Source organism: Onychostruthus taczanowskii, unplaced genomic scaffold, assembly GCF_017590055.1.
Source record: "Onychostruthus taczanowskii isolate IOZ18803 unplaced genomic scaffold, ASM1759005v1 scaffold35, whole genome shotgun sequence".
NCBI classification, from domain to species: domain Eukaryota; kingdom Metazoa; phylum Chordata; class Aves; order Passeriformes; family Passeridae; genus Onychostruthus; species Onychostruthus taczanowskii.
Genome location: NW_024500905.1, coordinates 3,041,211 through 3,048,925, shown reverse-complemented (window position 1 = coordinate 3,048,925; position 7,715 = coordinate 3,041,211). Strand labels below are relative to the sequence as shown.

At 42.0% G+C, this 7,715-nt stretch overlaps 1 protein-coding gene across 3 annotated transcripts in view; it reads left to right on the top strand.

Moving 5' to 3' along the window:
- Positions 1-805: 805 nt before the first annotated feature.
- LOC121339460 (RAB3A interacting protein) overlaps positions 806-7,715 on the top strand; it is a 32,697-nt gene continuing 25,787 nt past the window's right edge. The window contains exon 1 of one of the 3 annotated variants that reach the window (XM_041411239.1): positions 806-875. The gene's annotated coding sequence lies outside the window, so the exon portion shown is untranslated. Of the gene's footprint in view, positions 876-956; positions 1,522-7,715 lie in introns of those variants that run through there. The other 2 variants (XM_041411238.1, XM_041411240.1) reach the window with 2 other exon arrangements.

Here is a 7,715-nt window from a genome sequence, read left to right as displayed (position 1 = left end):
TCAGTTCAGCTGCACTAACAGCAAGGAAAGGACATGGCCCGGCTAATACTGCTGTCATTTGAAGCATATTTTTTGGCACTGTAATCAGACCAGTGGTGACATGGAGTCTTATTTATAGCAGCTTTATAACATTTTGCCTATCACCTTTAAGACACAGGACACAGAACAGTACAGACCGGGACTTCAAGTGCGCTGAGTACCATGCTCGTGTCAGGGTGGCAGTGGGGACGGCTTGGGGCAAGCCCACATGAGACATAGTGGTAATCGCTCTTAATCAAACCACTGGAGCTGGAAAAACACCTCTCCTTAGCAAGTGAGGCCTTTTACATGTGGCCTCATTTCAGGAATTTTGTGTGTACAGTTCAGTCTTTAATTATGAAATTATAAATACATTAGGGAGGCTTGGAAACTGATTTGGAGCAGTGCATGCCCCATGAATGAAAATTGCAGGATAACCACCTGGCATATTTTTCATTTTGTAATTTTCAATTGTGCAATCCCGTGCCTCTGTTACTGCATACCACTAAACACAGAGTTATTAACTTCCTTGTGTTTTTCGGGGCAGCAGAACACTCAGAGCCGAGCAGGGCTGCGCTCGCCGGTCCCTGAGGAGGAGCAGTGCTCCAGGGTTTAGCTCTGAGCCCGGTGACGGGCGGAGGCCCCGCGGGCCCGGGCCCTTCCTTCCCCCGCCCGGCCCCGCTCCCCTCACGGAGCTCACCCCCGCCCCGCCGCTAGGGAGCGGCAGCAGGGCCGCGCACAACTGCCCCCCCACCCCGCTGCGGGCTCTGCGCCGCGCCGCGCATGCGCGGCCCGGCCCCGCAGGTCGGCTGAGGGGACGCGGCGGCGGCGGCCGCTCCTCTCTCGAGGCTCGGCAGGTACGTGCGGCGGGCGCTGCGCGGCCCCGACCCCGACCCCAACCCCGGCTCCAGCCCCGGCTCCGCCAGTGGGAGCGTGGGGTGGCTGCTCGGGCTGTGGCTCCCCGTTAGTGCTGCTGCACCTGCCCGCCGACGCGTCTCCGGGAGCCTGTGCCCAGGCGGGCGGAGCAGGCGCCGCCGGGGAGCGCTGCCCCTAGCCGGGGCGCCGTGACCGGGCGCGGGCTGGCTGTGGCGGCTGTGGGACTCTGCCCGGGCCGTGCCGCTGTGCCCGTCTGCGGCGGGAGGGCGTCCTCGGATCCGTCGGGCTTGCGTGGGCACAGAAGGGGCAGTCGGCGGCAGGGATGCGCTTGTCCCCGAGTTCAGCCGCGGTCGAAGGCAAAACTGGGCATAAGTAGTTTTCAGGGATCAGCCGGGAAGTGCCTGCCCCGGGGGTGGCAGCGGCGGCGGACAAAGAGCCATGGCATCCCCGGGGCCGGCGGGTCGGAGCAGCTGCCGTGCTCCCCACGTAGCGCCTGTGCGGGGCCCGAGGGGAAGGACGGCCCGGCGGCGGTGACCGAGAGCAGGAGAGGAGGGACGCGGGAAGGAGCTGAGCTAGTGCTGAACGCTTCGCCTCCGCTCACAGAGCTCTCGGCCGGCGGGGCGGCAGGTGCGGGTCAGGGGAGAGCGCCAAAGGGGCAGAGACAGAAGCGGGGGGAGGCCGGGCAGGGCCCCTTGTGGGGGTCGCAGATTTCGCCCCCCTTGAGGAGTGCAGAGCAGCGTGGGCAGGGACAGGAGTGGCGTTCTGCGCTGTGGGACAGTGGGGCTGCCCGCGCCCGTAGCTTTTGTCGTTGCTTTGTGGTCTGTCGAGCAATATTGAGGGCCATACTTAGTCGCCGATAAGTGGTCTTGTAAGCTGAAGTAGCCTATTTGACTTTGCCTTAATTTCTAATGTAGTTATATTGGACAGTAAAGCTCAGAAAGTAAATTTTGGTACAGGCTGATTTTAAGCGATGAGCTATACAGAAATTTGTGCTGCTAGAGTGCTGATGCTCCAGTAATTCCCCGAGGCTCGCAGGGCTTTGGAAGCGGGAGAACAGAATGACCGAAGCCTTAATGACACTCTCAAAGTTTGTCTTGCTGACAAAAAGCTACAGTGTTTTCATGAGTTTGAAAGTGTTGTCTGTTTTGTTTGCAGATGATATACTAAATTTTATGTTGCTTGCTTTGTTCACTGCATTCCTTTTTAAGCATGTTCTTAGGAAGTCTCAAAAACAGTTATCTAAATAGATTAAATAATTAATCTTGTGTAGACTTGGTGTAACTGAAATTATCAACTTCTCTTTCGAAGCAGATGTAAGGTTGTTCAGACTAGAAGTATGTATTGGCAGCTACCATCTGTTCAAATACTTGTATTCCTCACTGTAGGGCAAAACCTGAAATCTTGTTGCTTTCATATTTTTATTGTTGTTTCTATTATAGATCTGTTTAGTGAGTTTTTGGAAGGGTTAAAGTTTGGCCTTCTGTATTTGTCTCTTGGCAGTCATTCATCTGTTGTGCTTGGTTAATGTTACCTAGTGAGCAAAGAAGGATAAATAATTTACTGTTCTCATTATGCTTTTAATAAATAACAAATGGGAGTGCACCTCACAGCTGCGACTGGAATATCCATCTTGTTATGCTATATTTAAAAGGGGATTTTTTTTTTTTCCATAGGAGAAAGAACGGTCACAAGAAGCATTTTGATTATAGACTGCAGCTTTCTTCATAGCTGTTATTGATTTGGTTTAAAAATTCATGTAAAATACCAAATGAGATGGTCACTCACTGTTCCACTTAGGTTTATGGATTTTCTCAGAAAGGAGATGTGTACTTTGGATTTTTATTTTTAAGACCTTTTTTAATATGGCATGGAAAATATTGTCTTACTGTAACCTGTCAAGACTTGTATTAGAGACTTCATTAGCACTAATACACTAACCACTTTTTATAAATTAAGAAAATATTTCTTTAAATGCATTTGCAGGTACAATGTCGGGAAATTCATGGTAATTTTACTGAAGTTTAAGTTTACTTACTGAATATTTTCAGTGTTAACTGAAAACGAGAGGGTCTTTGGGTCCAAGTCTTGGCAAGAATGACACTACAGTCATTGTGATCGGGTTTAAACCTGAGATGGGCTTGTGAAACAGTTTCCAAGATAAGGCAGAACAGTACTCTGCTTTAAAAAGAACAGGAACTGCAAAGAGAATCATATTTTCATCTTAATTAACTTGGTTTGAGAGTCTTTTTTAACAGAACAGCATTCTTTGAATGTTTGTTTACAATGAAAGTTTGTGGTATTCCTTGCCTTTGCAAAGCACTGACTTTTCACTCTAGTAAGAGGTGTACTATCTAGCAGACTCTAAACCATGTTTATTTATAAGTTTCACAAGCACTTCATAAATATAGGTCATTGAATCTTGTGTGCTGCTTGTTTCTGTAAGAGAGACACTTGTTGTCTGTATGTATATTTTTCTAGTCGAAGATATACCTAAAAAATAGTTTTTGAAAGAGATTTTTTTATCATCAGTTCATCAAAACTTTATGAAGTTTTGTAACTTCATAAAATCCTGCTATCAAGTAGACTGTTTCTTTTGAAACAGTGCAAAATAGTGTTTTCAATGCATAAAGTGAGAGTAAAAATAGACCCACATCATAGTATTATATGACGACTCTAGAGGGAATGCAGTAGAAAAATATTCTCACATTAAACCAAGAGTGTTTGTGCTAGCTGTTAAATTCTGTAAACTTGCTGAACTTACACCTTACTTTCCATTTACTGTCATGCCTGATTTATCATTTGCTGGTAAATACATTGTGTGAGGTCAAAATAAAATAAAAGTAGAATATGTAAAGACTGGAGTAGTCCAGTGCTTTCTTTTCTCTCATATCTTACTGGCTCAAAAAAACCCAAACCAAAACCAAAAAACCCCCATGCTTTGTTTTGGGTTTCTGGAGAAGAAATTTCTATTACAATTGCAAGATTTTAGGACTGGGAAATATTTTTTTGCAAACCTTAAAGGAATTCCTATGCCAAATATTGACTTGTGTTCATGCAATCAACGGGCAGTGACAGTGGTATTTAAACTTGCTTGAAATCTCTGGCTAAGCTTAAATATCAAAACAGTCTAGGAAGAAAATCTACCACACTTTATGTGTAGATCTCTTCAGTATCTTATACTAGGTAGATGTAATTGAATTAGTTTTGAACTTGAAAATATTGCCCATATATCCCTTACAACAATTTAAATTTTAAACCACCTATTTGCATGTGATAGGTTTGAAGTAGCAGTACTTAACTAAACTGCTTCTTTAAAAGGTGTTCATTAATCCACTACTCTTAATTCCCTATTGAGTTCTTTAGAGTTTAAAACATATTACATTCCAGGCTCTGCAATGCCACATATTTCAAATTTTTTTCCCTAAACCGACTGAGAAGAATGCAGGCCCAGTGGTGGGCTAATGGCAGTCGTTTTGAGGCAAAATCCGCTTTCCAGACCCCTCCCAAATCAGCTGAAGCACGTGTTGGACTCCGTTGAAGTCTTTGAGACTCAGTTACATATTAAAGCCTGCTGCTTGGAGGTTAAACCACAGTGGCTAATGGGCACATTCTTTTGATAAATACTAACTAGAATTTGCTCTCGGTGAAAATGTTTAGAGGTGTTAACTTTCTTCCTTAAGGGATTTTTTTTTTCTTCCTACTCGGGCAGGTAGCCATTCTGTTATGATTGTATTCTTTTAAAGCTGAAAATGAGATTACTGATGTGTGAAATGTTTGGTGTTGGCATTGTTTTTAAATGGACTGTAGCAGTCAGGAGATTGTTCAGAGTTGTTATGTTATATACGGAGTGTCTGGTATTCAAAAGCAATCTGTGAAAGACAAACTCCAGAGTTTGTAGTAGGTGGTTTTCAACAATTTTTTTTCAGGAAACAAACCTTAATAAATTACTGCCTTTCAGGGAGCTTTTTAATATTTAGTTATTGAGTGCTTTGATTCAGACAAGTACTTAAACCTCTCTTAGAGTTATAACAGAAAAATTAGGTTAAGCATTTTGATTTGACTCCTGTTAAAAATGTTTGTGCTTCTCAATTTCTGTTAGAAGCTTTAGGAAGTGTTAAACTGGTTTCTTTGTAGTACATTTTAGATTACTATTAGACAAAATAACAGATTTGAGCATAGTTTCCTCATGAAGTTGTGGTTAGTCAGCAGTGCAGGTGTGGCAGTGAAGAGGTAATAAAAAGTGACATTTGTCGGCTCCCTCCAAATTTGCATTATTTCCAGATGAAGGCATAAGGAAATGAATTATTTTGTTGTTTCATCCTGATTTATTACAGTACTTGACATTTTTTTGTGTGACGCTAATTGCATAGTATCAACTAAGAAAAAAATAATCACGTTTAGTAGGCATTAATGTGATTCCAAGCCTTCACCTTATATTAATGTGGTGGAAGAAATACTAAAAAATTAATTATTTTATTTAACCTGTGTGCTGCTCTGAAATGTCAGAATATCAGCTTTTGTTCACAGTAGCAGAATTACTACTAAAGAGTGCTGTGTCAACAGTGTGTGGTTTTTTTGCACACAGTCAGCTTGGCTCCTAGTGAAGCTCTCAGCTTACCGTTTGCTTCATGTTCCTTCACAGCAAGGCTGTTCATCGCTGCCTTAGTCAATAATATGAATCCTTCCTGCCAGCCTTAAGGAAGCCTCTAATCTTTAATGACACTGGAATTTCATGTGAATTTTTAATCCTTCTCCTTTTGGTTACCACTGCTTTGAAGAGTTCTTTCCCAAGAGAGCTTATAATTTTGCAACCACCTGGCTTTTTGGACATATGTTTGGTTTCATTGATGTCTGATGTGTGTTTGTAATGGTGTTGGTGAGTCTTGAAACTGAGATACTTAATATGGGCTCCTTTCTCTTGTCTGGGTGGTGTAACCCAGCTTCTGCTGCTCACTGCCTAGTGAGAAGTAATCTTAGGAAAGAAAAAAGTTGTGACTGGAAAGTGTTTTACACAGATGGTTTGCTTATGAGTGCCCATTTGACAGGCAATGGGAAATATATAGCTGAGGGAGTTTATTTTCAGCTCTTCCAGGAATAACTTGCATAACTTTTTAAACTTTTTAACTTCCTGTATCAGAAAGAGCTTGGTTTTTGATAGCTGAGAAGTTATGCATGGATTTATTTCCTGTTTCGGCTGAGGTCAATATTTAACGTACAAGCTGAGTAATAGTCTTGTAAAAATCCTAATCTTTTTGGTTTGGGCTTTTTATTTATTTATTTTTTTTTTTGGTTAAAAATACTGCAGGATATAGGCAGGTTAGGTGGAAAAGCTGTATAAAAGAGTGGAGTGGGACCATGTAGGTAGGATAGATTCCTCCCATCTGTCCCCTGAACCATATTATTTTGCCAGGGTAAATTGATGTGATGGTCCGGAGGGACAGCTAGCAGTGCATTTGAATATTTGAAAGATAATAAGTAGGCTTTCAATTGTTTTTTCTCTGTGTGAGCCAGCATGGCCTCCTGAGCTTCAGAATGTAGAGGAATTTTTGTCTGTTATCACAGATACATGGAATGGAACATCTTTTAACCTGTTGCTTACTCTGTGTTCTTAAAATATTTGCTCCAAACAGACAGCCCTAATATTTGTACAGAAATAGTAAAATAAATGAAAAAAACAATAAATAAGCTTTTCTTGAGCCTTTCCTTTTATTCTTGTAAAAAGGCTAAGTAGTATTTTCTTAAAAACCAGGTTTTTCTAAAAAAACCTTGCATAGCAAAGTTCAGCCAGTGGTACTGGTGATAGGAAGTTCCATGATATCTCTCCTGAATATCAAGGCAGACTGTGAGTTTTGAGAGTGACTAGCAATGACTAGCATCTTTCAAACTTGAAATAGAAACCAGTCAACAGCAGGGAGTGTGTGGCAGAAGTGTGTTCCTGTTCAGGTGGGTCTCAGTTTCTGCTTCTGTTGTGTGGATTTGGGTGCACTTTCCTAGGTGCTGTAGAAAAGACAAGGCATCCAGGCAGCCCTTGTGCATCCATGTTCAGAACTGTGTCTCTTGTTAGTTGTGAAGACTGGAATCCAAAGAATTGGGAATTTTTAGTGGCGGGTTGGTGTTGTTGCCAGTATAGTGGTGCTGGGTATGGCTGGCTTGGTGGCCAATGAACAGGAGAGTGGTGGGAACAAAGAAAGGGAAACTGTTTGTGTAGATGTGACCCTGACTTTGAGATCAGTGCCATGGTTATTTTTCCACTGGTGCGATGAACTATAAAGATGACAGTGTTTTAGCTTATTAAATGTAAAACAATTATGTAATAATTGCATTGTAGAGCTGAAAATATTCTTGAAATTGAACTTTGAAGAAACATCCTGTAGCTGTGTCAGTTCCTTCATTTTAATTTGTCTACTTAACAGGCTTTATCTTCATGTAGAGCATGTAATTATAAGGCTTCTAATAGTTAAGAATTGTAGGGAAAACAAACAGCAATATTTGCCAAAGTTACTTAAACTCAAAAATAAGCTTTTCATTGCTGTTAGAAAAGCTTCAAAGCCCAAAGTGTTTTTCTGTGTAAATCATATTTGTGCAACTGCTCTTGATAGTTCAAAATGAAACAAATGTCTGCATGAAATTTTCTGCAGAAAAGGAACTCAAAACAAAAACATTCCTTTTTGTTCATTTAAGGTCCTTTTTGTCCCTTAAGTGTTTCTTAGAGAGGGGTCAGTTTTTTTATTTTCTTTTTTTTTTTAACCTTGCCTTTTTTCCTTTTTTTTTGAGCAGTTGTCATATTCTTGCTGTCTGAATGTGTACCTGCTGATGTGGCA